The following is a 27,932-nucleotide window of genomic DNA, read 5'->3' as shown; positions in this document are numbered from 1 at the left end:
GGGCTGTCCTTTCTGGGTGCTGCCTGAGTATTGGATTCCCGGGTGACCCTGGAGTTCTTTGACCCGTGTTCCTTTGAATGGTGAGTTCAGCAACACCCGCCCCCTTTTTAAACCTTTTTATTTTGACTGATGTGAAAAAAATTGTACATATTCAATCTTAGTAAGTTTGGAGACACTCGTGAAACCATCACCATGATACAGCCATAAACATAACCATCTCCTCCAAAAGTTTCTCCCACTTGATCTGTTTTTGTGATGGGAATGCTTAACAGAAGGTCTGTGCTGGGCCGATGCTCTCTAGGCTGGAAGGTGGGGAGCATGGAGCAGGCTTGGGTTTGACTCAACAGCCGTGGGCTAGGCTCTCCACACTCTATCTTGAGGGCATGACGAAGGTTAAAAATAACATGTAGTGCTTGAATGAGCTTGTGAGGAGTAGCTATTTCAGCATAGGATTTATTTGACGAAGCAGCAGCTGCCCGCTTCAGCCCAGCGCCTCCCTGAAAGCTCTTTCTAATTCAGGGAGCCCCTTTCTCTGCTGTGGTGATGTTCCTTTCCCGTTGTGGCCAATCCACAATGAAGATATTTGAGGCGGACTGGAAGACGTTGCCAGAGCTCTGAAAGACATTTTATTTATGCTCTTTAAAAAATGAAACCCACTGAATCAACCTCCTCCTTGCCTTCTCAAACATTGACAGAGTCCCCACCGTGTGCCAGGCATAGTGCTAGGTGCTGAGAGTCAAAGGACAGTGAGTCACGTGGCCTTTTTCTCATGGGGGAGGAGGTGGTGGCTCCACCTGTGCCCAGCGCTGTCAGCCTTTCGAGGATCAATCCCTCCTTGGGCTACGATTGCAAGGGCCACAGAGAGCTAAGGGACAGTGTTCCCTCTGGCTACTCTCTCTTCATAAAGGAAGGGCTGCTTTCTGTTTATTTAGCACCTAACAAATGGTAAGTGAATTCTGGGCACGTTTTCTTTTCTGTTTGGATTGGAATCACATTTCTAAGCATGTCCAATGTCAGCAGCGCACTTGGAGTGATGAGGGACTACAGGAAGGAGGAGAAGGCTATTTTCTCTTTCTGGAAAATAAACCCAACAAATTTTCCATAGAAACATATTTTCACAATATTTCTTTTTAAAAATGTTTGAGTATGGAAGGATTTAAACATCCATAAAAGCAGAGAGAATAATAAACGCCCATGTGCCCTCTGCCCAGCTTCAGCGATGATCAACTCACGGCCCAATCAGGTTTCACACACAGTTGCTCCCCTGTGTCATTCTGAAGCAAACCCGACATATTATTTCATCTGTTGGCGTTTCAATATGTAGTTCTAATAGATAAGCACTATGTTTAAAGTCATTGCAAGACAACTTACCCAAAGTAGCAACAATTCACTAATATTCTAAAGCATCAGGTCAGTATATACATGCCTGGAGGCTTGGTCAGATTCCGGTTCCATTTTTCCGTCCCAGTGACTTCATACACAGTGGAATAAGCTCTCTTTCTTTTTCGTCATGGCATTTTCATGATGCCACTGTGGTTTCTGAACTTGATTGGAGCCTCTAAAACAGGCTTTTGCAATCTCAACACTATTGACATTTTTGGACTGAGTAATTCTTTGTTGCACAGGCTCTCCTGGGGGTTATATCAATAGGATGTTGAGTGGCATCCTTATTCTTAAGGAGCACTTTACCTATGTAATCTCCTTAATCCTCGTCACCATTCAGTGAGCGGTGTTAAGCCAAGGGGTGGTTAGAAGGGCAGAAGAAGTTCAAAGTCACAACCTGTAAGGGACATCAAGATGTTATTAAGAAATCAAGTTCACTATGAACTGCTGTTGAAGGGTGTGTACCCAGTTCAAAGAATGAGGAGGACTCATTAACTACAGAGTTTTGTTTGGCTGAGTGGAACACTGAAATTTCTTGGCACAGCATTGGAAAAGCAGGAGATCTCTGCCTGATTCAATGTGCAGCTCCTCCTTTTAAAAAAGTTGAATAAATATTTAAAGACTGTCAGACAGAAGGGACATTATGTTGTTGCATGTTTGGGGACCCACATGTCAGGTCCCATTTTACAGATGAGACACTGAGGTTCAGGAGAGTTAAATAATTTGCCCAAGTTCACATAGGCTGTGAATGGCAGAATTTGAATTGTATCTTAGGACCTCAAAGTTCCATGTTCTTTTCATGCTATGATCTGGCTTCATCTGTGTCTGTGACTTAGCTTCCCATTCTTCCCTTCATATCTGCAGCATTGTAGTAGGACCCAGCTCCTCACTCTTCTTTGCTGTACCTTGAACTTTCTTCCCTTTATGTCTCTTTGTATGTGGTTTCTTCTGCCTCCTGAAGTGGCCTGGAACCCATCTCCATCTTTGCAAATTCGATCCTCCTTGCAAGCCTGGCAGTAATGCCTCTGCTTCTAGGACGCCATCACAGACTCCCATCTAGAAGTGATGAGATCTTCCAGGGAACCATAGCATCCCATACCTTGTTCATGACTGTTTTCATTTGGTACATTTTTTACAGATATGTATATATAGGTCTACCTCTCCTAGTGAGCATGTTGTCTGTGTCTAACTCATTGTTGTGTCTCCCACAGAGCCTTGCCCATAGGAGGCATTTATAATATTTGTATGGCATAAAGGAGCATGAAAAAGATGCTCCAACCAGGACTGTCTGTTTCTCTCTAATTATAAAGGATTTGGCAACACATGATATTAAAACCAGAGACACGTAGCTTTGTTTTACATTGATTCTATGCCTCTTCTTTAAAAACAAAACATTTTTAAAAGACTTTATTTATTGCCTGACCAGGTAGTGGCACAGTGGGTAGAGCGTTGGACTGGGATGCGGAGGACCCAGGTTCGAGACCCCGAGGTTGCCAGCTTGAGCGCGGGCTCATCTGGTTTGAGCAAAGCTCACCAGCTTGGACCCAAGGTGGCTGGCTCCAGCAAGGGGTTACTCGGTCTGCTGAAGGCCCGCGGTCAAGGCACATATGAGAAAGAAATCAATGAACAACTAAGGTGTCACAACGTGCAATGAAAAACTAATGATTGATGCTTCTCATCTCTCCGTTCCTGTCTGTCTGTCCCTGTCTATTCCTCTTTCTGACTCTCAAAAAAAAAAAAAAAAAAAAAAAAAAAAAAAAAAAAAAAGACTTTATTTATTGTTAGGCAGATAAAATATATTATACTCACTTTGTTAAAGATGGCAATGCCCACATGGAAGCCCATCGCCCAGGTGATATTAATGTGTGTTGGGGGTGGGCTGTGGGCAGGCAGGATCCTTGTAGCCTGGGCTTGGTTTTAAGACTAAGCCTTTCCCACCCTTTTTGATGTGGAATGGTGCAATCCCATCATGCCTCAGATAAGTGTCTTTTATTAGAGAATTCCCTATTTTGTATATTGGAGTAAAGGTTTTGATTTCTACACTATAAAATGGGAGCAGAATGGGAGCTTGCTCGCTCTTGGTTCCTGAGATTAGCATTAGAGGAGAGAGCAGAGAGGAGAGCAGAGAGATGTCACATAGAGGAGGCCAGAAGAAGCAGCCAAAGTGGCGGAGTGTTGAGTGAGAAGCCAGTTTGTGCAGAGTTTGTGCAGGGAGAAGGAAGGAGATGGGGAACAGAGGTGAATAAGTCTGGTGAGCTAGAAACCTTTGAATCTAGGAAACTCAGATAAGTCAGTAGCTTTGTGAGCACTGAATGTGAGTGGGTTTTGGAGCCCAGTGAGTGTTTTTACTTGCCCGCCAGGTGCAAGCTAGGATTAAAGATGATGGCCCATCAGTTCTTGGCTCCGCTGTTTCTTTACTGACTGTGAATCCAATGCGAACCTGCATGGCCAAGGCTGCTGTGATGGTGGCCGTGGCTACTGGCTTTACATTTATTCATTTTAGAGAGAAGAGGGAGAGACTGGGGGGAGGACAGGAAGCATCAATTCCCATATGTGCCTTGAATAGGCAAGCCCAGGGTTTCCAATCAACAACCTCAGCATTCTAGGTCAACGCTTTATCCACTGCACCACCACAGGTAAGGCAATTTGTATGCCTTTTAACAAATCATTTCTTCTCCATCACCCGTGGGATGCTCTCCTTCCTCTCTGAGGAGCCCTGAGGAGCCAATGCGCCACCTCACCCGCAGGTGTTGTAAAGTACCAAAAGCTACAGAACGATATTAATATTTTAAGAGGCTTAAAGAACATTTTATTAATTTGGGTTAAGGTGTGCAGAGAAATTTTGTGAATAATCTCTGTACTGTGTGATTGGCATAAAACCAGGGTGGCCCTTGGCATTGTATTGTAAATACAAAGGGAAGGAAAACATGGATTCCCTGACATTCCACCACACCTGTGGGGAAAGGGGTGAATGGCTAGCCAGGTGCAGGAAGAGAAAAGCCAAAATAAACCTTTTCTTATAGTAATGAGCCATTTGCGGGCATTTGTCCCCATGGAAACTACCTCTCCCATATGAATGCATATAGTTAATGTGTGTGACTCTGGACAAAGAGATGGTGGATAAACATTAGAAAATATAGGAATGGGCCTGACCTGTGGTGGCGCAGTGGGATAAAGCATTGACCTGGAAGTGCTGAGGTCGCCGGTTCGAAACCCTGGGCTTGCCTGGTCAAGGCACATATGGGAGTTGATGCTTCCAGCTCCTCCCCCCTTCTCTCTCTCTCTCTGTCTGTCTCTCCCTCTCCTCTCTAAAATGAATAAATAAAAAAGAAAGAAAGAAAATATAGAAATGCCTCTTAATATGTAAAGAGACATCTTTCTATCATTGTGTTGACTTGTAAATTTTGTTTTCTCCAAAATGATGTATGGCTTGCAAATTGAACATGGTCCTATCATGTTAAAGGGTATAACCAATAGTGGTAAAGGGCACCTAATTACAATTTTTGCTTCTATACTTCCCGCTTGCAAAACTATAAAAACTAAGTAGAACAAAGGGCCGGCGCGCTCTCCCTCAGATTTCTGTCGGAGTTGCCGCCGCTTGGCCAAGCTAGACAATAAAGCTTTGGTGTGTAATCGATGGATTTTGTTCGTGTCTTCAATGTTTCGAGTCCCTCCGGATTAGGCTTAACACTCTCCCACATGCTTGTGTTAATTTGTAGCTACCACCTTTCCCAAGATTTAGCTCAGAACCTTGTCCTTTCTACAAGACTTCTCTCCTGAGTCCAGTCCACTGTGGTCAGTTTCTACCCAGTTCTCACCAGGTACCTGCACAGATTGACAACTGCCCAACAATCATCAAATTGTTGATTATCACCGCCAATCCTCAAACTGTTATCGAGTACTGTACTTGGTATCTGAAAGGCTCTGAGCTGTGTGCTGTGGGGATGTGGGACAAGCTTTGCAGGGAAGGTAGAATTCAAGCAGGACCTTGAAGGCTTTGCTTTACTTCAAATGGAGGAAAGAAAGGAGAGATAATATTATGCATAATGCCGAAGTTCAATTCCTATTCTTCCTGTTACTGGCCATGCGATCTTGAGAAAAATTATTTAATCTCTCCCGGTATCAGTTTCCTCATATGTAGGACGGGAATAATACAATCTACGTTTGGATGGGTAGGAGGATTAGAGTGAAAGGCCTGTGTATTCGTCAGAACTCTTTTGGTTGTGATATTAGCACAGTTAAATAAGACCTATGCATATAACAACATCTTCAATGGGCAGTGTATGAAACTGACAAACTTCCTTTCTCCATGTCACCGACTCTCTCGCTCTGTGATGCCCACCCTCTTGCTCAAGTTGGCTGAAGATGGGAGAAATCTCCCATTTGATCTTCCTTGGGCAGAGACCCCAGGAGGGTCATTCTAGTACATGTAATTAATTATAGGTGACATGGGACAGCAGACCACCCCTGTGATTTATGGTTTCTCTTTGCGTGGTTTTGGTCAACTGCAATCTGAAAATATTACACGGAAAATTCCAGACATAAAACAATTCACCCGTTTTCAACTGCGCTGGGTTCTGAGTGGGAGGATGAAATCTCGCGACATCCAGTGCTGCCAGCCCGGGACCTGAGTGAGTCCCTTCCTCCAGGGTCTCCGGGCTGTTGCCGCTCCCTGCCCATGAGTCACCGAGAAGCAGGCTCTGGGGTCGGATGAGACCCCTTTGGGGACCCCTTGGTATCGCAGGCCTTGTGTCCAAGTTCCCCTTGTCTCACTCAGTAAGGTCCCAGAGCACAAGAGCAGTGACACCGGCAGTTCACACATGCCAACGAGAAGCCCGAAAGCGCTTCTTTAAAGAAAAAAAAAAAAATTATATGCTGAGGTCGCTGAGCTCTAAGGTAAGAATACATCTGCACTCTGAGAAATGGTTAAGAGGTAAAAATAAATTGGTGCACGTTTTGCCCTCGCACCCGAAACTGTGAAAGTCCTGCCCCAGAGCGTGGTTACTGCCCAGTGAAGACGGAAAAGGCCTCGCCTTTGTGGGCGGGAGAGGTGGACCGGAAACGTGTTTGATTGACAGTAGTGTGGTGTCCCAGAAAGCAGTGAGCCTGCAGGAGGACGCCAGCAAGGGGGCCCCTGAAACGAGTGACACTAAGCTATGTACTGCAGGTGCGGGATGCTCAGCCAGGTTCCGGTCTGGGTGTGGCATTTTGTCGTCTCACATTGTCACAAGAAGAAGGGTGTGTCCAGTACAATAAGATTTGGAGATAGACCGCATTCACATAACTATACTGCTCACAAAAATGAGGGAATATTTAAAAAATGAGTATGAAGCGATAAAATATCCTCTCATTTTTTGTGAGCAGTGTATGATTATAGTCTATTGTTATCATTGTTCTGTTTTATTATTAGTCATCATTGTAATTCTCTTACTGCGCCTACCTGACAAATGAAGCTTTATCATAGATATGTAAGTACTGGAAGAAACGCAGTACATACAGGGTTCGGTACCATCCTCGGTTTCAGGCATCCACGGGGGTCGCGCAACATATGCCCCCCTGTGGATGGGGCGGGGAGCGGCAGCTATAATCGCTGATTTTCCAAGGGAGAGGAAAACGAAATGGTTCCCACCTTCTCTGACCACATGCTGTTGTTTTCAGGTCTGAGCCTTTGCTTGGCATTGCCTCTCCCACCTGGAATGTGCCACCTCCCCAGCGGTAGCCTGCCCAGTAAGAGGCAGCCGAGACGTCCCCCCGGGAAATTTCCCTGACCCCTTTTGGACTCCTTAGCAGGCTTGGGCTGCCCTTGTCTGTGCACCTAACCTGCCGTGGCCAACACTCTTTCTTGCACAATTGTCACACTGTACTGCAAAGACATGACTCCCACCCTTCAAGACTAGCCCATAGCACTTATTTAAAAAGGGATTGTTGAGGACTTACTCTGTTCCCTTTCAGTCCTTTTTCCCTGTAGGCACCATCATCCTCCCTCTCTCTGCATTCTTTATGGCTTCTTAGTTACAAAACCACTTCCTGATCTTACGGGTTCACTCAATTCCCCGGTAGTAAAAATAATGGTAACTCACACCTACTGAGCACTCACTATTTGCTTGCTACCAATTCAAGCACTTCACTTGTATAAACATGTAAACGTTCCTTTGTTGCCATTTTCCCCCTCTTTTTTTGCTAGAGACCATTATCTTGTGGAGGTATACTGCCCTTTTGGAGTCCCACCACAGCTCAGTAAACCCTGCAGCAAAACACAAACTACTTGTATCTATTATTCCAGTATTGGGAGAGATGACTACAGACACCAATAACAAAAAGAAATTCTAAACGTGATATCCTTACAGCTAGACACTACAGTTTTTTTCTCTTTATGTTTCCGTTTAAATTGCTATGTTGTTTCAGGTAATTTAAGCCAGAAGAACAACTTGGGATGGTGTGTTGTATTTAAATTTGGGTTGCTAGAGGTAGCAGGAAACATCAATATCGGTGTGGGGGGAAAATGAGGGAGGTTTTTATTGTTTTTCCAAAAGAAATAAACTAGCAAGGAAGATAGCTTTGGGGAAATTAATCACAGGCATTCGTCTTACAGGGAATCCTTCTTGGCTGAGCGGGGAAGATTTTCTTCTAGTTAGCCGGGAATGGTGACAAGGGTGTGTCTGTCACCAGAAGATGGAAGCAGCTGGCAGATGATAAGGACTTCCTGGACAGATAAGGAGGGGGCAACATAATATGAAGGAATGGGATTCAGTGGGCCTGGGGTTCAGAGCTCAGCACCACTGCTTACCAGGTGTCAGCTTGTGTCAGGTTACTTATCTTCCTGGAGGCTCCATTTTCTTATCCATGAACATAGGGGTTGGGTTGCCAGTTTTACTATATAGAAAGTACCAAATGAAAATGCTTAGTTAAATTTTAATTTCAGATAAACAACATGATTTAAATATGAATGTGCCCCATGAAATATCTGTGTCTTATGTGATACGTATGTCTTTAATATTGTGTGGGCAATAGGCTCTGAGGATGGCTCCATGGCCTCTGCCTCAGGTGCTAAGAAGATGCACCAGATGGGCAGAGCACTGCCTCCTAGTGGGCTTTCTGGGTGGATCCTGGTTGGGGTGCATACGGGAGTCTGTCTCTGCCTCCCCTGTTACTGAATAATAAAAAATAAAATTAAAAAAGATATATATATATAATATATATAGTGTGGGCAAGACTACAATAAATATCTGAAATTCAGATTTAACTGGGCATCCTTTATTTTTTTTTTACAGAGACAGAGAGAGAGAGTCAGAGAGAGGGATAGGGACACACAGACAGGAATGGAGAGAGATGAGAAGCATCAATCATCAGTTTTTCCTTGCAACACCTTAGTTGTTCATTGATTGCTTTCTCATGTGTGCCTTGACCGTGGGGCTACAGCAGACCAAGTAACCCCTCGCTCAGCCAGCAATCTTGGGTCCAAGGTGGTGAGCTTTGCTCAAACCAGATGAGCCCACACTCAAGCTGGCAACCTTGGAGTCTCGAACCTGGGTCCTCCACATCCCAGTCCAACGTGCTATCCACTGCACCACTGCCTGTTCAGGCTGGGCATCCTATATTTTATCTGGCAATCCTTAATGGGTCTGTGGGGATGACAAATAATTATCTTGTAGGGATGTTGTGAAGATAAAATAATACTACATTTAAATCTTCACCCAGTAAGTGATGATTAGTCAAAATCTGAACAGATAGATATCATTAGTAATAGTTGAAGTGAATAGATTATTTATTTTAATCTTAAAATTTTCAGCTTTTTTTTTTAAATGCAATTTATTTATTTATTTATTTATTTATTTATTTTTTCTTTGTATTTTTCTGAAGCCGGAAACGGGGAGAGATAGTCAGACAGACTCCCGCATGCGCCCGACCGGGATCCACCCGGCACGCCCACCAGGGGCGACGCTCTGCCCACCAGGGGGCGATGCTCTGCCCCTCCGGGGCATCGCTCTGCCGCGACCAGAGCCACTCTAGCGCCTGGGGCAGAGGCCAAGGAGCCATCCCCAGGGCCCGGGCCATCTTTGCTCCGATGGAGCCTCGGCTGCGGGAGGGGAAGAGAGAGACAGAGAGGAAGGAGGGGGGGGGTGGAGAAGCAAATGGGCGCTTCTCCTAAGTGCCCTGGCCGGGAATTGAACCCAGGTCCCCCACACTCCAGGACAACGCTCTACCGCTGAGCCAACCTGCTAGGGCCAAAATTTTCAGCTTTATTATGGCATAATGGATAATTGTAAGATATTTAAGACTTATGACCTGGTGATTTGACACATATAACTAGAAAGGATTCTCACCATCTAGTTAATTAATACCTCACAGGTTTACCCCCCCCCCCCCTTCTTGTGAGAACATTTAAGTTCTGCTTGCTTAGGGAATGTCAATCATACTACACAGTACCATCAACTGTGGTCACCATGTTTTACGTTGTTAGGTCCTCAGGTCCTCTTCATCCAAGAGCTGAAAGTTGTACGCTTTTGCCAACCTCTCCTCTCCCTCTCTCCCTTTCTCCTCCACCCTTCCCACAACCCTTCCCACCACTGGAAGCCACTTCTGCTTTCAGTTTCTAGGAGTTAAACAAACACACTCCACATTTAGGTGATACTGTGTGTATTTGTCTGTCTATCTCTGGCTTACTTCACTTAGCATAATGCCCTTGAGGTCCATCCATTTAGTTGCAAATGTCAAGATTTCCTTCTTTCTCAGGACTGGAGGACCTTCCTTTGTGTTTATACACCACATCTTCTGTATTGACTCCTCCACTGATGGACACTTAAGTCATTTTCATCTCATTGCTGTTGTGAATAATGCTGTAATGAAGATGGAAGTGCAGGCATCTGGTTGATGTCCTGCTTTCATTTCCTTTGGATAAACACACAAAAGTGGGATGCTAAGGCAGCTCAATTCTTGACTTTTTGAGGAACCTCCACACTGTTTTCCATAGTGGCCGCACCAATTTTCATTCCCCCAATGACGCAGAAGAGTTCTCTTCCCTACACACCCTCACCAACACTTATTATCTCATGTCTTTTTTACAACAGCTATTCTGACAGGTGTGAGGTGACATCTCTGTGGTTTCCTGTGCATTTCCCTGTTACTGGTGATGTTGAGCTCCTTTCCATGTACCTGTTGGCCGTATGTATGTCTTCTTTGGAGAAATGTCTATTCTGTTTCTCTGTCCATTATTTAATTGGAATTTACTTTTTATTTTTATTTTTTTGCTAGTGAGTTGTATCGGTTGTTTATATATTTTGAATATCAACCCCTCATTTTCTCCCATTTGGTAGGTAGCCTTTGCTGGGTAGAAGCTTTCAAGTTTGACTTAGCCCCATTTTTTTTATTTTTGCTTTTGTTGCTTTTGCTTTGGCATCAATCTATTGTATATTTTGATTTCTTTGTTGAAAGTTAATTGACCATGTATGCATGGGTTTATTTCTGGGCTCTCTATTCTATTTCATTGGTCTAAGTGTCTATTTTTATGCCAACACTACTGTTTTGATTACCTCAGCTCTGTAATGCAGTTCAAAATCAGGATATATGATACCTCCAGCTTTGTTCTTTTTCCCAAGATGTTTTGTATATTTGGGGACTTTTGTAGTTCCATAAACATTTTTGTATAGTTTTTCTATTTCTGTGAAAAATGCCATTGGAAGTTTGATAGGGATTGCATTGAGTTTGTAACTCTCTTTGGGGGAAGTATAGACATTTTAACAATATAAGTTTTTTCAGTGAATTATATAATTATTTAATGACTTGGAATATTTTATTTAAAATTTTATTATCTGGGATATTGGTAAAGAAAAAACATATTCAATGACACTTGTTAAAGATGGCAAGGCAGACTTTACTCAGGACCATTGTGATGGCTGTAGGGACTATTGCGATGAGATTTTACAGTGGGGAAGAGATTGAGCCTGGCTCCGAATACAGCGTAGGAAAGTAGGAATTGATAGCCAAGGAGTCTGGTGGAGCCAGTGGATGAAAAATTGCTGAGGGGCTCTTCCTGTAAGTGGCCCTACAGTTACTGCAAGCTCTTTTACAGGTGACCTCTGAAAATGGCACGCTATTCATTTGACCCAGGAAACCCCCCAAAATCATGCAAATCAAGAGGTTCAAATCTCCATGTTCACTTTAAGAACACTCATGAAACTATCCAGGCCATCAAATGTATGCATATCCAAAAAGCCACCAAGTGTCTGAAGGAGGTCACCTTATAGAAGTAACGTGTGCTATTCCATCTGTCGTCACACTGGTGGAGGGAGGTGTGCCCAGGCCACAGTGGGGCTGGACACCAGGTCGGCAGCCCAAACATAGTGCTGGGTTTTTCCTGCACACGCTTAAACCTCATTGGCTAGGATACTGCCACTGTGCAAAGCTTCTGCACACGCTTAAAAATGCAGACAGTAGTGCTGACCTTAAAGGTTTAGATGTTCTACACATACACACGAATAAATTAAAAATAAAAAGAAAGAGTTTAGCTCTAGGTTCTCTGGTCACTGAGCACATCCAGGTGGACAGAGCTTTCCAGATGCGGAGCAGAACTTACAGAGCCCCCAGGCGGTGAGCCTGGGTGTGAGCTCTTCTTCCACACGGAGATGACCCTCACTGAACAAGGGCAGATTGTTCTGGAACCTGCACAGAAGAAAAAGATGTCCCAGGCGAAACTGAAGAAACAAAAACTTATGGCCTGGGAGTAAATTCAGCATAAAATAAATGCCAATAAAAGTAAAAACAGCTTGACCTGTGGTGGTGCAGTGGATGAAACGTTGACCTGGAATGCTGAGGTCGCAGGTTTGAAACCCCGGGCTTGCCTGGTCAAGGCACATATGGGAGTTGATGCTTCCTGCTCCTCTCCCTTCTCGCTTTCTCTCTCTCTCCTCCCTCTCTAAAATGAATAAATAAAATCTTTAAAAAAAATTAAGATAAAATAAGTAAAAGCAGAAAAGAAAATTACTAAGAAAAAATATCAGGGTTAGGGTAGGTTCTAGTTAATTTGACCAAAGAGGTTTTCTTTTTTTTTATTAATTTTTATTTTTCTGAAGTGAGAAGCAGGGAGGCAGAGAGACAGACTGCTGCATGTGCCTAACAAGGATCCACCCAGCATGTCCACTAGGGAGTGATGTTCTGCCCATCTGGGGTGTTGCTCCATTGCAACCAGAGCCATTCTAGCGCCTGAGGCAGAGGCCATGGAGCCATCCTCAGCGCCTGGGCCAACTTTGCTCCAATGGAGGCTTGGCTGTGGGAGGGGGAGAGAGAGATAGAGAGAAAGGAGAGGGGGAGGGGTGGAGAAGCAGATGGGCACTTCTCCTGTGTGCCCTGGCCGGGAATCAAACCTGAGACTTCCACATGCTGGGCTGATGCTCTACCACTGAGTCAACTGGCCAGGGCCCAATCTAAGAGGTTTCTTGCCAAAGACAAGCTCAGGTCATCAGACTTCGCCTGGGAACTGCTGGTGGGTGAGGAGCCTGGGCAGGTATCAGAGGCAATGAGATACTGAGGGTGGGGGGTTCCTGTTAAACTGACTTAGCGAGGTTCTTGCTAAAACTAGATTTTATGAGGAAGTGCATACATGGCCCGAGGAGAGGGTTCAGGGGCCTGATTAGGTTCAGTCAAACAAAAAATTGTTGTTAGAATCATTTTAAAATTACTGTTTATGTTAGTCAAGTTAATGTGTTTGTGGTTTTAGGAATTCTTTTTTCTTTCTTTTTTTTTAAATTTGGTTTTTAAATGGAGAGAAACATCTAGCTTTATTATTATTTTTTATTTTATTCATTTTTAGAGAGATGGGGGGGGGGAGAGGAGCAGGAAGCTTCAACTCCCATATGTGCCTTGACCAGGCAAGCCCAGGGTTTCAGAACCCACGACCTCAGCGCTCCAGGTCCACGCTTGATCCACTGCGCTCTAGTTTTATCTCAAGGTTGTGTGGCCAGGTTTAACCTGACAGGTAGTAGGCTCTTCCGGCAAGGATAAAGGCCTCACTGCCACCCGGTGGCCATCCCCTCTTACTGCAACATGCCCAAGAGCAGTCATAATGTCAGTTTGAACTTCGTCAAATCCTGAGGACATTAAGGCTGTGTCATGACATTTAAGAGCCACAGACAACTGCGTCCTGTCCCCCAATCTCCTTTCCCAAGGCTTGAGGTTGAGAATGAGCAGCTGGCTAAGGGAGGCGGGACAGGGAAAAGGGTGAAGCCCATGACCTTCCTCTTGGCACCATGGGTGTCCAGGACCAAAGTGAAAAGCCACAGCGGGAAGCCGTGCGCTGGAGAACTGGTGACTACATGGGGCTTGTCTTTTAAAGGCCAAGATGAAGGGCTTCTTTGTTTATGGCTAAGAGTGGTTAGAAAGTCCTCCGAAACGGACTTCACAGCTTTCGTCCAAAGGGCAGAGAAAGCGCAAATGCAGGAGGACTTTGCAGGGACAGAGAAAAAAAGAAAAGAAAACCCGTGCTTTTTATTTGCATCCTGTTGCACGCAGCTCGCTCAGCAAACGTGTCTCACGTGCACACATGTAGTGCGAGGAGACAGCGGGAAGGAAGCACACTGGGCCCGCCAGAGACCCAGCCTCTTGTCTTGCACACTCACCAAGCAAGGCCAAAATCAGGAGAGGCGTCAGACCAGGGGGAAGTGAATCTGTACAATCAGCTCCAGGATTCATAATAAATATATTTGATTAAAAAAATCTTTAAAAGATTCTTAAATCTGCTATAGTTGGGACATGAGTGGAGTTACTCCTGGCCTCTGACCCTGACTCAGTCATGGCAAGAAGACCTTTTCCTTCTGCTCTCTCATCTCCCCAGAGCTCTTCACAGGCAGGCACAGCAGGGAGGGCTGGCAGCTGTGACATCAGCACCTCTTCCTCCGCCTTTGCCCTCCTCTTTTCTACAAACCCCCGTATTCCTTCCGCCTGTTACCCCCAGAGATGCCTCTCACCCTCCTCTCCTATGAACCCCGTCTTCCGCCTGTGGACCCCCAGCAATGCCTCTCACCCTCCTCTCCTATGAACCCCGTCTTCTGCCTGTGGACCCCCAGCAATGCCTCTCACCCTCCTCTCCTATGAACCCCGTCTTCCGCCTGTGGACCCCCAGCAATGCCTCTCACCCTCCTCTCCTATGAACCCCGTCTTCTGCCTGTGGACCCCCAGCAATGCCTCTCACCCTCCTCTCCTATGAACCCCGTCTTCCGCCTGTGGACTCCCAGCAATGCCTCTTGCCCTCTCCTTCTATGAACCCTGTCTCCCGCCTGTTACCCCCAGCAATGCCTCACCTCTGAGTTCCGCCAGGCACGCAGCCCAGGCTTCCACACCCATGCACTCCGGTAAATTTTTCCCGCCTCCCAGGGCCGTCACACACCTGTAAGTGGCAGGGCCCCAGGGGCCACCTGGCTCTTTGACGCAAGTCCAGGCTTCTCTCCATTATACATGTTTGCTGCCTTAGCGTCCCCACCTTCTGTTTCTGGCTTCCCATTTGGGAGTGTGTGTGTGTGTGTGTGTGTGTGTGTGTGTGTGTGTGTGTGTGTAAGTTTTCAAGACGCCTACGAGTGGAAAATGCACTCCCCCCAGCCAAGTCGAAGGCCTCCAGATTCCTTACAGCTGTGTGCGTTGAAATGACTAATGAAAGAGCCCTCCACTGCTGGTGGAACTTTCACACGCGGCACTGTTGCCGCTGCTCACTGGGACCCGGCCCTGTGCATTTACATACTGGATGTCACCCCAAAAGCCCCCCGACCAGGGGATTTCCGGGATGTAATAAGAACCCCGGTCTAGGCCTAGGAGGGGCACCATCTGAGTGCCCCATCCTGCAGGGCAGGGAGGGTAACATTTCAGCCCCACACCCCCCTGCCAAAGGCTCTTTTCCCAGGAAGCTGTCCAGGTTCAGTCAAAGGCCCATTGGAGCCCGTGGTACTGCCTGCCAGCGGTGGGCTGAGGTGCTGGGAACATCTGGCAGAGGAAGGCAGGGCCCTGCAAACCTGGAGCTCCACGCCTGGTTAAAGCAAGGGACACAATGCTTGGACAACCTAGGACAAACTTCAGTGCGTCCTGGTGTGTCCTGTCGCCTAGGTGGGTTGGGGGAGCAGAATCCTAACAGCTGAGCTGAGTCTTCAACACTTTTATTATTTTATTTATTTGTTGGTTTTTTCTTTGTAGCTTTTAAAAAAGTGCTTTAAAAAGACCGTTACGAAGGTTATACATCTTATTGCAAATAATTTAAACTTTATGGAAAGAGGTTCCTTCAGAAGTGTACTGAGTGAAGAGGAAGAGAGAACACTTGATTAATAGGATTTCCACTCAGTTGTGGCTTTCCTCCCGGGAGCGAGTCATGTGTGAGCAGGTGCCTGTGGGGGTGAGGGAGGTACAGTGGCCCAAAATGACAGTATGTGGTCTCTTGATTCCACATACTGTCCGATTGATTTTGATACATGTGCAAGGCTTGCCGTGTGTTCCCCTTTGCCCTTCACCCTCCCTTTTTTCCAAGGCCGACCCCCCCCCCCCCCCCGCAGGTCTTCACAGGCATCATTGTGAAGATTCTTCATTGGGCTTTTCCCTGGAGTGGTCCTGGGGGCTCTCTGCTGTCACTCAACCACCCGCCTACTCACTCACCTCTTGACAAAGTACCCGCTGAACCGCATGCTAGGTGTTGTGGAGACACTTAAAGGAGAAATGTCATTTGTGGGTCTTACCCCTAATAAACTGAAAAACTATTCTGACGCTTGTTAAAAATGGCAAGGAAGACTTTATTTGAGATTATTGATGTAGATGATTAAACAGAACTTGGCACTTAATTCGACAGTGGGGGTATAGCCAACGGGCAGGGGAGGGAGTGGATGAAAAAACTAAGAACTTGGTTAAGTATCAGGGTGCAGAAGGAGGAGCTTGATTGGCTACCGAGGGTGGGGGCATTCTCAACTGACTGGCTTGCCCTATCCTTTGCTAAAGATGGGTTCAGCGGGTCCAGGAGGCCTGGAGGAGAGGCGGTTCCAAGAAGCCCGACTAGAGTTTGGTCTAGGAGGGGGTTTTGTCAGTACTCACAAAGTAGCATGGAGTCGGGATCTGAACGTAAAACCCCGAATGATGAGAGTCAGGGCTGGGCAGTGTGCCCGCCACAGACCGAGCTGGATCTTGGAGAGGTGCCAAGGGCTGTCTTCTAGGCTATTCCAGCCACTAGGGCGGGGCTGACCATCTCATTGGTTTCATCCCCTGTTTGTTCATTTCTTACAGCCGTGACCCCCGCAGGCTTCCGTCTGCTGCTCTGCAAGCCAGTGTTCCCAGGATTTGCTTCTGCCTACCCCAGGCAGGACTGGAAGGCATGGAGGCTTCCGTAGGCCTTGGAAATGGTTTCTGCCGCAGGTTCTTCTTGTGCAATTTTGGGGAGAAGAGAATTCAGTGGTGGGATTCAGCTGGTTCACACCGGTTTGGCAAAACCAATACCTAATTTTTTGTTGAGTTTGGCAAACTGGTTAAAATGGCACTTGTCATCAGGGTTCTCTCTAAGGTGGGCGCCTGGGCAGCCGCCTGATGTGTAAATCACAAATTGACATTCCTTACTCTTTTTTTTTTTTTTTCATTTTTCTGAAGCTGGAAACAGGGAGAGACAGTCAGACAGACTCCCGCATGCACCCGACCGGGATCCACCCGGCACGCCCACCAGGGGGCGATGCTCTGCCCATCCTGGGCGTCGCCATGTTGCGACCAGAGCCACTCTAGCACCTGAGGCAGAGGCCACAGAGCCATCCCCAGCGCCCGGGCCATCTTTGCTCCAATGGAGCCTTGGCTGCGGGAGGGGAAGAGAGAGACAGAGAGGAAAGCGCGGCGGAGGGGTGGAGAAGCAAATGGGCGCTTCTCCTATGTGCCCTGGCCGGGAATCGAACCCAGGTCCTCCGCACGCTAGGCCGACGCTCTACCGCTGAGCCAACCGGCCAGGGCTCCTTACTCTTTTTTTAATGCTCATCTGCGCAACAGTGTGTTCTGAGCACCTGTAGTAATGTTTATTCCGTCCATAGGTGAAAAAGATTTGACATACTGTGCTTGCAATATTTACTTATTCATTTCATAAAACTCATTATACCTTGGATGAAATACAACATTTTAATTCCCTCGGGTTAGTTACTTCAGGAAACAAACATATAACAGAAAGATTAAAAGTGCCAAACAACCAGGGGGTGACAGCTGTCATTGGAAATATCTTGAATAACAGTTTTATTGTTTTTTTTTGTCAGGTATTATTTAATGTTTTTCCATTAATATTTTAAAACTCTTTCTTATAACATAATCTAGTTTTGTTTACCTCTCTTATTGTTCTTATTTCAGTAGTAAATGCATGAAATAATAAACAACCTTTCAGTATATATATTTTTAAACTTAAAACTGTCATTAGGGTAGAGAACTAATTGTTAAATTATTTTAATTCTACCCCTGGGAGAGATCCATTATGGACTCAGTTGTGTCCTCCAAAATTCATCCATCACCCCCCAGTGTGCCTCTGTTTGGAGCGGCCTCTAAGGAAGTCATTAAGGTTAAATGAGGTCATAAGTAGGACGCCCTGGTCTCAGGGGCCTGGTGCCCTCTGGGAAGAGGAAGTGGCACTAGGATGTCTCTCTCTTGTATGCATAAAAGAGAGGCCACAAGACAGCACAGTGGGAAGGATGAGGAAGAGAGGCCTCAGCAGAAACCAGCTTTTACAGCCCCTTGACCTTGGACTTCTTGCCTCCAGAGCTGTGAGAAAGTAGGTTTCCGCCGTGCAAGCCAGCCAGCGTGTGTGTGGTGTTCCGCCATGGTGGCCAGAGCTGACGGATACCGTGTCATCCATGGGTGGCTGCTGTGTTGGGTTATTGTCAGCTCACTCCCTCTTCCTCCTGTCCTGTGATCTGTGAGGTGGCAGAGAGCTCGTTCACTACCAGACACCCTCCTCGTGACCGAACGCCAGCATGGGGACTGCGCACCGTAGAATTGCTCCTTCAGGTTCAGGCTTGGGTTCTACGGTGCGTTGTGGGCAAACCAGTATGAATCCTAAAAGGAGAATTTTCTGGAAGAAAGCTATCATCAGTTAGGAATCCTGGGTTTCAAGCAACACACACAGACTCTGGTTAATTTAAGCCCAACAGGAACCACTGAAAAGATATTGAATCAGGCACAACATGGTCAGGAAGCCTGGAGACCCAGGTGCAGGGCGTCACTGGGTGGAGGGGTCCCGCATCACACACAGGCCAGCCTGTGGACCACCAGGGCCACATTGCTGGGCACCTGCCGCTGCACTGGCTCCTCGGGCACCAGGAGCCCCGGGCTGTGCCTCATGGCAAGACCACCCACGAGGATGGGTGTGCTCTTGGCTCCTGCAGTTCGGAAAGGGGGCCGTCTCCTGGGCAGAGACCCCACCACCAGCTGCGTCCCGGTTGCAGGGGAGCCAGGAAGGCCACCCCTTGGCTTCCTCAGCAAGGACTGTGGGTGGCATCTCTGCCTCCTCCAAGATTCACAAGGTGAGGGACTTTCCTGGACAACAGAAGGAGGTTTAAAATGCCAGATGGCCAAAATGAATGAGAAGTTCCCCTACAGGCACAGGGTAATCTTACAGAGTGTATTGTCGCTCCTAGGACCCAGGAATTGGAAAGCCAGGGCCCAGGTCACTCTGTGTGTCTCTTGGTATTCTTTCTTTCTCTCTCTCTCCCTGGAGACGGGGCTTTCTTCATCTGCTGGCTTATGGTGACAGCCACCTTCATCTGACTGTTGGAAGTTAGTTGTCTGTCTTCTTAGAACATCTGGTTTCTCAGCTTCCAGAAACACCTCCACTTCCCTTTTGAGGGACCCTCCTCTGCCCATTTTGTCTAGGTGGGCTCCGTCCCCAGCCCTGGGAAGGAACCATATGACCCAGGCTGAAGCCAATCATTGCATTCCCTAGTCATTGATTGATCCAGGGGTGGACATGTGACCTTAGGCAGCCTGGCACTTAAAAAAAAAAGAAAAAAAAAAGAAAAAAAAAAGAAAAAAAAAAGGAACTGTAACTTTCATGTTGTAAAATGCACAAATCTTACATATTTCTACATGGAACTTTCTATTTACGTAAATATAAGTATATAAAGATATTTATAGAAATAGTTATACTGTGGAACTACCACAGAGTTGGGACTGAGACTTTCTCAGCAACCCCTTTACGGTCCCTCTCTGTCTATCCTCCATCCACAGATATCACTGTTCTGACTTCTATCCCCACAGATAGAAATTTTACCCTTTTTTGAACTCTATTTAAATGGAATCATGCAGTATGTCATCTTTGGTGTCTGGTTTTGTTTTGTTTTTTTGCTCAACCTTATGTCTGTGAGATTTATCCATATTATTTTCTATAGTATCAGTTCATTATTTTTCACAGCTGTATAGTATTCCATTATAGGAATTATACCACACTTGATTTATCCATTCTACCAATGATGGACCTTTGGGTTGTTTCTGAGTTGGGGCTATTAGATAATGTTTTTTGTATTTTCTTGTATGTTTCTTGGTAGATATGAGCATTTCTTTCTTAGTGTATATCAGGGCTGGAATTTCTGGGTCCTCAAAGAATATATAATATTAGTAGGTATTACCAAATAACTTTTGCTAGTGATTATATATACATCTGCCAACAGCAGATGAGATTTATAGTTGTTCTACAGCCTTGGTGGTGCTTATTATTGTCAGCCTTTTAAATTGTAGCCATCTTGGCCTGACCTGTAGTGGCACAGTGGGTAAAAGCGTCAGCCTGGAACACTGAGGTCGCTAGTTCGAAACTCCGGGCTTCCCTGGTCAAGGCACATATGGGAGTTGATGCTTTCTGTTCCTCCCTCCCTCCCTTTTCTCTCTCTCTCTCTCTCTTCTCTCTCTAAAATGAATAAATAAAAATTAAAAAAATAAATTGTAGCCATCTTGATTAGGTATTACAGTGTCACACTATAGTTTTCATTTGTTTTCCCATGAGGAATGTTGGTGCTGCACACTTTCATAAGCTTATTGGCCGCTTGGATCTTCTGTTTTGTCCAGTGGCTGTTCAAGATTTTTCCCTTTTCTAAATAACATTGGGTTGTTGGTCTTTTTAAAATTTTTTATTTTTATTTTTCTGAAGTGAAGTAGAGAGACAGAGTCCCGCATGTGCCTAACTGGGATCCACCCAGCATGCCCACCAGGGGGCGATGCTTGGCTCCTCTAGGGCACTGCTCCGCTGCAACCAGAGCCATTCTAGCACCTGAGGCAGAGGCCCTGGAGCCATTCTCAGCGCCTGGGCCAACTTTGCTCCAATGGAGCCTTCTCTGTGGGAGGGGAAGAGAGAGAGAGAGAGAGAGAGAGAGAGAGAGAGAGAGAGAGAGAGAGAGAGAAAGGAGAGGGGGAAGGGTGGAAAAGCAGATGGGCATCTCTCCTGTGTGCCCTGGCCAGGAATTGAACCCGGGACCTCCACATGCTGGTCTGACACTCTATTGCTGAGCCAACCAGCCAGGGCTGGTCTTTTTGGTTTTGGTTTTTGCTGTCATTGATTTCCAGCAATTTAAAAAAAATATTTTTTGGCTCTGAGCCCAAATACAGCTATTTGCTTGATGTATGTAGTGCAAATATATCCATGCCAGTGGTGGGCAAACTCATTAGTCAACAGAGTCAAATATCTACAGTACAAAGATTGAAATTTCTTTTGAGGGCCAAATTTTTTAAACTTAAACTATATAGGTAGGTACATTCCTTATCGAGGTAGTGCCCGCACGTGGTATTTTGTGGAAGAGCCACACTCAAGGGACCAAAGAGCCGCATGTGGCTTGTGAGCCACGGTTTGCCAACCAAGGAGCCCAAGGTATGCATTTTCATTCCCTTAATGATGTCTTTTTAGGAACGTAAGTTCTGTTTATTAATCTTTTTTTATTTTATTCTATTTTTTTTATGGTTAATGCTTTTTAACCTGTTCTGTTGGGGAAACATCTGCTTGCTCTGAGATCAGGAATCAGCCACTTCTGAAGGAGAGCCAGAAACGGAGGCAGGAGCAGCAGGACTTGCAGGCCAGCCCTGCAGCGAGCCAGGCGGGTCTGTGCTTCCCAGGTGCCCCCACACGGCGGCCGGGGCTGAAATCAGGAAGCAGCCAGAGAGCTCGCCAAGGGGCAGCGGATCTCTGAAAACCGTCCTTTCAGCTGCCCCTTGAGGGCCACTGAGTGCTCTGTAACGTGACACTCTGTGGAACTTAAACCCAGGAGGATTTTAGAAAGTATTAAAAATGCTTTCTTTTGTTCCAGATGAGGAAACCAAGGTGAGGATGTGATACTTTTCTTGTCATCAACCCCTGGGCCAGAGCCACAGCTAAAAGCCAGGTGTCCCAGAGTGCACACGCTCTCCTCCCCTCCCCTGCCACCCATCCAGCAGAGGAGGGCCCGAGGGGTGCTGACCATGAATGACATCCCCTTCGCCTCCGGCTGGAGGCAGACTAGGCCCATCTCAGCTGGGTGGAGGTGTGGGTGCCCCGACCCCCGTCTGCCGTGGCAGAGACTTCAGGAAGCCCACAGGAGTCAAGGGCCAACGTGGGCCAGGATCAGCAGGTGGGACTCAGAGGGACTTCCCCCAGGTCCTTCCTGTCAAAAAAAGTAGCATTTATGAAGGAAAAAACCTTCGTGAAGGAAAAAAACGACACCTCAAGTACTGTTCCAGACTGGGTAAGTCTCTCTCTCTCTATCTCTCTCTCTCTCTCGGGACTTCTACCCATTGGGTTTCACCCCAGACCCCTGGGCACCATTCCGCCATGGTCAGTTCCAGGAATCTGGACTGGAATGCTGGCATCACACAGTGGCAAGCAAGTCCTAGGCCAAGACTCAGCTCCCAGGAGCACCCGGGTCTTCTCGTCGGCCACAGGTGGGATGCGGTGGGCATGTGGACGTCTTGGTGTGTGTCCACCGACGAACTGGAGGCCAGTGACATGATGACTCTGTGAGGCCTATTCCGGCTTCCTGCTCTGTGTCCCTAACTTTCACCCCACCTCAGGGGTGCACTCAGACATTCTCACAACTGTTCAGTGGGCTGTCCATACCGATCATGTCTAGGTACGGTAAACATCTCCTGAATGTTCCCTCACGTGATGAGTGGAAGGCGACACATTTGGGCAGTGACTCCTAACTCCAGTCAGGTGCTCTGGTCCTGGCTGTGGAAGATGCGGCCTGGTGGCTCGTGGCTCGGGCCCTGGGAACCTGTGATCTTAACGGGCCCTCAGGTGATTGCAGCAAACAGTTGATTCTGAAACTTATTTTGCTATTTTGAGCTCGGGCTGTGACAGGCCTGGGTTTCAATTCTGGCTCTGCTTTTCCAGCGTAACGGTAGTCTTTTCTTGCACACAAAGAGCCTCTTGAGCTGTCTGCTGTCTGGTCTGTAAAATGTGGGACGAGAGTCGTGCCCGTCCACGGTGTCACTGCGTGGATGAGTGAAGCAGTGGGAAGCTGAAGGACAAGGCTTGTCACCCAGCAAGTCACAATAGGACTCACTGCTGCTGTTGTTATTGTTAGTGTCCGCCTCTTTTACGTCCCCTCTGCACTGCTGTGGCTTCTCTCTATGCCCTAACTACATAGGAACATTGCGCAGTTAGGTGAAACTGCCTAGACTAAATTTTACTTAGTACAAACAGAACAAAGTCTGTATTATTCTTTTGAGTGTATGGGGAGGAGAGAGGAGGAGAGAAGGTAAGCAACGTGCCCCAAGTCACACCACTTGTGAGTGCCGGAGCCTAGGTCTGACAGCGGGCTGTGGGGTTGTCCAGCCCGTAAGGATGACGTTGAGGGAACCATGAGTACACGGCGGCAGGAGAAGCCCCCCCCCCCCCCCCCGCTTCTCTCGAGCTTCCTGGTTCATGTTTTGAGAGTGTTTGTGTGATTGTAAAGAAGCTTAATGAGCCTGATCAGGCGGTGGTGCAGTGGTTAGAGCATCGGATTGGGATGCGGAGGACCCAGATTCGAGACCCCGAGGTCGCCAGCTTGAGCGTGGGCTCATCTGGTTTGAGCAAAGTTCACCAGCTTGGACCCAAGGTCGCTGGATCGAGTAAGGGGTCACTTGGTCTGCTGAAGGCCCACGGTCAAGGCACATATGAGAAAGAATCAATGAACAACTAAGGTGTCACAACAAAAAACTGATGATTGATGCTTCTCATCTTTCTCCATTCCTGTCTGTCTGTCTCTATCTGTCCCTCTCTCTGACTCTCTCTCTCTGTCCATGTATAAAAAATAAAATAAAATAAAGTTAAAACATTAAAAAAGAAGCTTAATGACTTCATTGGTCCTCTTTAACGTTTGGCAGTTTACCACAGAAAGGAGGGGTGGTCTTGAAGCCTGACTGACTGGCTCAGCTGGAGTGTAAACCCGACCCCAGTCCGAACCCACGTTTTCAACAGAGTCACCAGGTTTTAAGTCTGAGAAGCACTAAGAGGCAGAACCATGCACGTGTTGTACATGGTAAGAGTTCATTCTTTTTTATGGCCGAGTAATATTCCAGTGTGTATATGAACCACATCGTCTTTGTCCAGTTGTCCGACGATGGACACTTGGGTTGCTTCCATATACTGGCTGTTATAAAGAATGTTGCAGTGAATATAGGAGTGTATGTATTTTTTCAAATCAGTGTTTTGGGTTTCTTTGAGAAAATACCCAGAACTGGACACCATGGATGGACCCAGAGGGTATTATGATGAGTGCAGTAAGTCAAACAGAGACAGACAGATACCATTTGATCTCACTTATTTGTGGAATGGAAAAAACAAAATTAATGAACAAACAAAACCAGAAACGAACTCATAGACACAGAAAGCAAACTAATGGTTGCCAGATGGGAGGGGGTTAGGGGGAGGGGGGTTGGGGAGAGGAAGATTAGGGGGAGGGGTAAAAGAGGTAAAGAGATTAAGAAGTCCAAATCGATAGTTATAGTATAGTCACAGGGATGTAAAGTATAGCACAGGGAATACAGTCAGCAATATTGTAATAACCATGGTGCTGGGTGGGTACTAGACTTCCGGGGACGATCACTTTGTAAGTTAGATAAATGTCTAGCCACTATGCTATACACCATAAACTAATATAATATTGACTGTCACATGTAAATGAAACAAACAAACAAAAAAGGGCAGAACCATTGTGTGGAGTAAGAGCCAGACCCGAAGAGTGGGCTCTGAGTGCTTGCACAGGTATAGTGATTTCTGATTGCGGGACTTGAAATTTGTGGGTGGAAATTATGCGCCCCTGGGAGGATGAACAGGGCCAGTACATTAGACCGGTGTTGGCATAGGAGGTCTGTCCCTGCTACGCCCAGCACACAGAAGATGGAATTCAGCATTGTGTAGACACCAGCACCATGTGGGCTCCCGAGACATGCTCATACCTGTAAAAGCATCACGCTGACCAGGCCGCTTCACAGACACACACCTCAGACTGTTTCCTCAGTAACATCAGCTCTCAGCATCCGCCTACCACTTTTGTGTAAGATGACACGGACGGACGGAGTGCTGGTGAGTGGGTTCTTACGGCTGTCCTGGGCCCCAGTGATGTTCTGCCTTGAATCCCTGTCAAGCTTCAGTGTGGGTTAGCACTGTGGTTCACCGTGGATTTGTGAGTGTCGGATACACAGCTCCGACAAAGCTGTCGTCTCCTGTTGATGGTAGACTGTGAATCCTTTTAAACTGAGAGGCTCTGTATTTTCAAGTTTTAGTGAAGCCTGGCATGCAATCAGAAAAGAACACAGGTCTCCTGTGCACAGCCTGAGGGACTACAAAGAGGATGTGCTCCCCCATGCCCGTGCTAGGTCAGGAAACAGACCCTGCCAGCGTTGTAGAAGCTGCTCACCGCCGTCTCCTACACGCCACTTCCTCTTCACCCTCCCACCTGGCAGCCAGAGGCCTCGCTGCTCACTCTGCAGATGAATTGTGCACGTGGGAGCCGTATTTTTATGTCAGGAAAAAAAAAGGACCTGATTTTAAAAATACTGTAAATCACTAAAAGCAGATGTCCTTCGGGGAACCCACGACAGTTCTTGTCACATCTGTAGTTCTTGGCTTTACCCGTAAGAGTTGGAAGATTGTCAATTTGATTTCGTCTTCTCATTCTGAAATGATTTCAAACTTAGAGAAAACCGGCAAGGCCTGACCAGGCCTGACCACAGTGGATAGAGCGTCGGACTGGAACATGGAGGACCCAGGTTCGAAACCTTGAGGTCACTGGCTTGAGTATGTGCAGACTCATCAGCTTGAGTGAGGGCTTGCTGGCTTGAGCATGGGATCATAGACATGACCCCATAGTCACTGGCTTGAAGCCCAAGGTCACTGGCTTGAGCAAGGGGTCACTTCTTCTGCTGTAGCCCCCTAGTCAAGGCACATATGAGAAAGCAATCAATGAACTAAGGAGCCGCAACAAAGAATTGATACTTCTCATCTTTCTCCTTTCCTGTTCCTGTCTGTCTGTCCCTATCTGTCCCTCTCTCTGACTCTCTCACTGTCTCTGTCATAAAACAAACAAACAAAAAAGAAAACTGGCAAGAGGAGTGTGATAAGTTTTTTTTGTTTTTCCTGAACCACTGAAGCGGAAGTTGCCTCTGTTGACGCCTGTCGCCAACTCCCCCCTCTTTCCTCCCCCGGAAATATTTCAGGGTGTGATTCCCTTTCAGGGACCTCTTTCTACATAACAATAATACATCCATCAAAAAGCCAGAAAAAATACCATGAAGATGCCAATCATCTGCAGGCTCCATTGAGGGTTCACCAAGTCCAGAACCAGTGCTTGCGTTTTGTGGCCATGTCTCTTTAGCGTTCACAGGACGAGAGTTCCCCAGCCTTCCCTTGGTGCCCAGGACTCCACCCTTAATAAAATTATGGGGGTATAGGTATCTTGTGGGCAAGCCTCTGCTTGATCTGTTTAGGCAATGCTTTTTAAACTGTAATTTTGGCAGGAGTATCACAGAAGCCATAGATTTCTCACTGCCTCCAACAGGTGGTGCACGAATTTCAATCTGTTTCATAAACGGTGCTGTTCACTCTGATCCCTTGATTAAGGGTGTCGGCTGGGCTTTCCTGACCGTGGAGGTTGGCACACTGTGCCCATGGGCAGATCAGCCTTCTACCTGCGAACTAAGGATTCTTCTTACATTTTTAAGTGGTTTTTTTTTTAAAGAGAGAATAATATTCTGTAATATGGGAAGATTATATTAAAGTTTGAACAGCCATACATTTTTAAAATTAGTTGTCCTTTTTATTGAATTTATTGGGGGTGACACTGGTTAAAAAAATTACACAGGTTTCAGGTGCACAATTCTACAGCACATCTCTGTACGCAAATTGGACCCAGCCACACTATTGGCTTATGTGTTCTGTCGCTTTTTTTTTCTTTTTAAGTGAGAAGAAGGGAGGTAGAGAGACAGACTCTCACATGTGCCCTGACCAGGATTGTGGCTGTTTTTGAATTATGAACATGGAGTTGAGTAGTTTCAACAGAGAGACTGGATGGCCCACAAAGGTGAAAATATTTTCTAGCTGAAACTTTCTGTTTCTTTAGAAATTTAATTTAATGGGGTGACATAAGAACTCATCAGTTTCAGATAAACATCTCTATAGCATTTGGGATGTCCATTGCATCACGTGAAACTTTAGGGGAAAATCTCCTTCCCCTGTGCTAGGTGCTTGGGACGCATCAGCAAACAAAACCAAGGTCCCTGTGTTGGAGGAGGCCAGTGATAGGACGATAGGACAGGACTGCCGGTGACCTGATAACCCGACCGGGGCAGCTGCAGCCCCTCCCCCTCCTCTGTATTTGGAATGTGTATTCTGCCACCCTTGCCACAGAGAGAACTGTTTTCAAGGACGCAGGCTTGAGAGAGTAAGGGGGTGTTCAGGCCATCTGGACCGAGCACGTGACTGAACCCTGTGAAGACCTGGACGTAAACTCTTCAGATTCTGGAAGGGGGTGGTACAGGGACTGGTTGCCCTTGGCCGCCTGAGGCCAGCCTTGGATATAAGTTTGCTTGCTCCTCACACCTGCCACCTGCTGATCGGAACTGATCTGCCTCTTTCTTCTGCCCTCTGAGTCTGGTGGGGTTGAATTTCAACCGGGGAACTCCTCAGGGTGTAAACCAACTCCCTGCCCTTGGGAGACTTCCATGTAAGAGGGCCAGTCAGTAACATAGATAGTGTGTTAGAACATGATTGGTGTGATGGGGGAAGGAATTACAGCTGGCTAAAGTGGACAGGGTTTTTTTAGGGGGGTGGAGGGAGATGTCACAACTGAAAAGAGAGGAATTGGGATAAGCCTCATTAAAAAGACAGTATTTAAACCAAGACTGGAAAGAGGTGACATGCGTCATGTGGGTACCTGGGTAAGGCATTCTCGGCAGAGGGTGGATGGTAACTCCTCTGAGGGTGGTTATGGAGGTGAAGGGAGTTCGTACAGTTAACTAAAATCGGGGCCTGGGGCGCGGCCGTCCCAGCGGCTGCAGCGGCTACACCCCTCTGCCTTCTTCTCCGTAGGCAGCCACTGTAGCAGAAAGAGTGGGGTCCTGTGTCCTAGCGTAGT

The sequence above is a fragment of the Saccopteryx leptura genome, chromosome 2, assembly GCF_036850995.1.
Source record: "Saccopteryx leptura isolate mSacLep1 chromosome 2, mSacLep1_pri_phased_curated, whole genome shotgun sequence".
NCBI lineage: Eukaryota > Metazoa > Chordata > Mammalia > Chiroptera > Emballonuridae > Saccopteryx > Saccopteryx leptura.
This window is presented reverse-complemented; position numbering follows the sequence as displayed.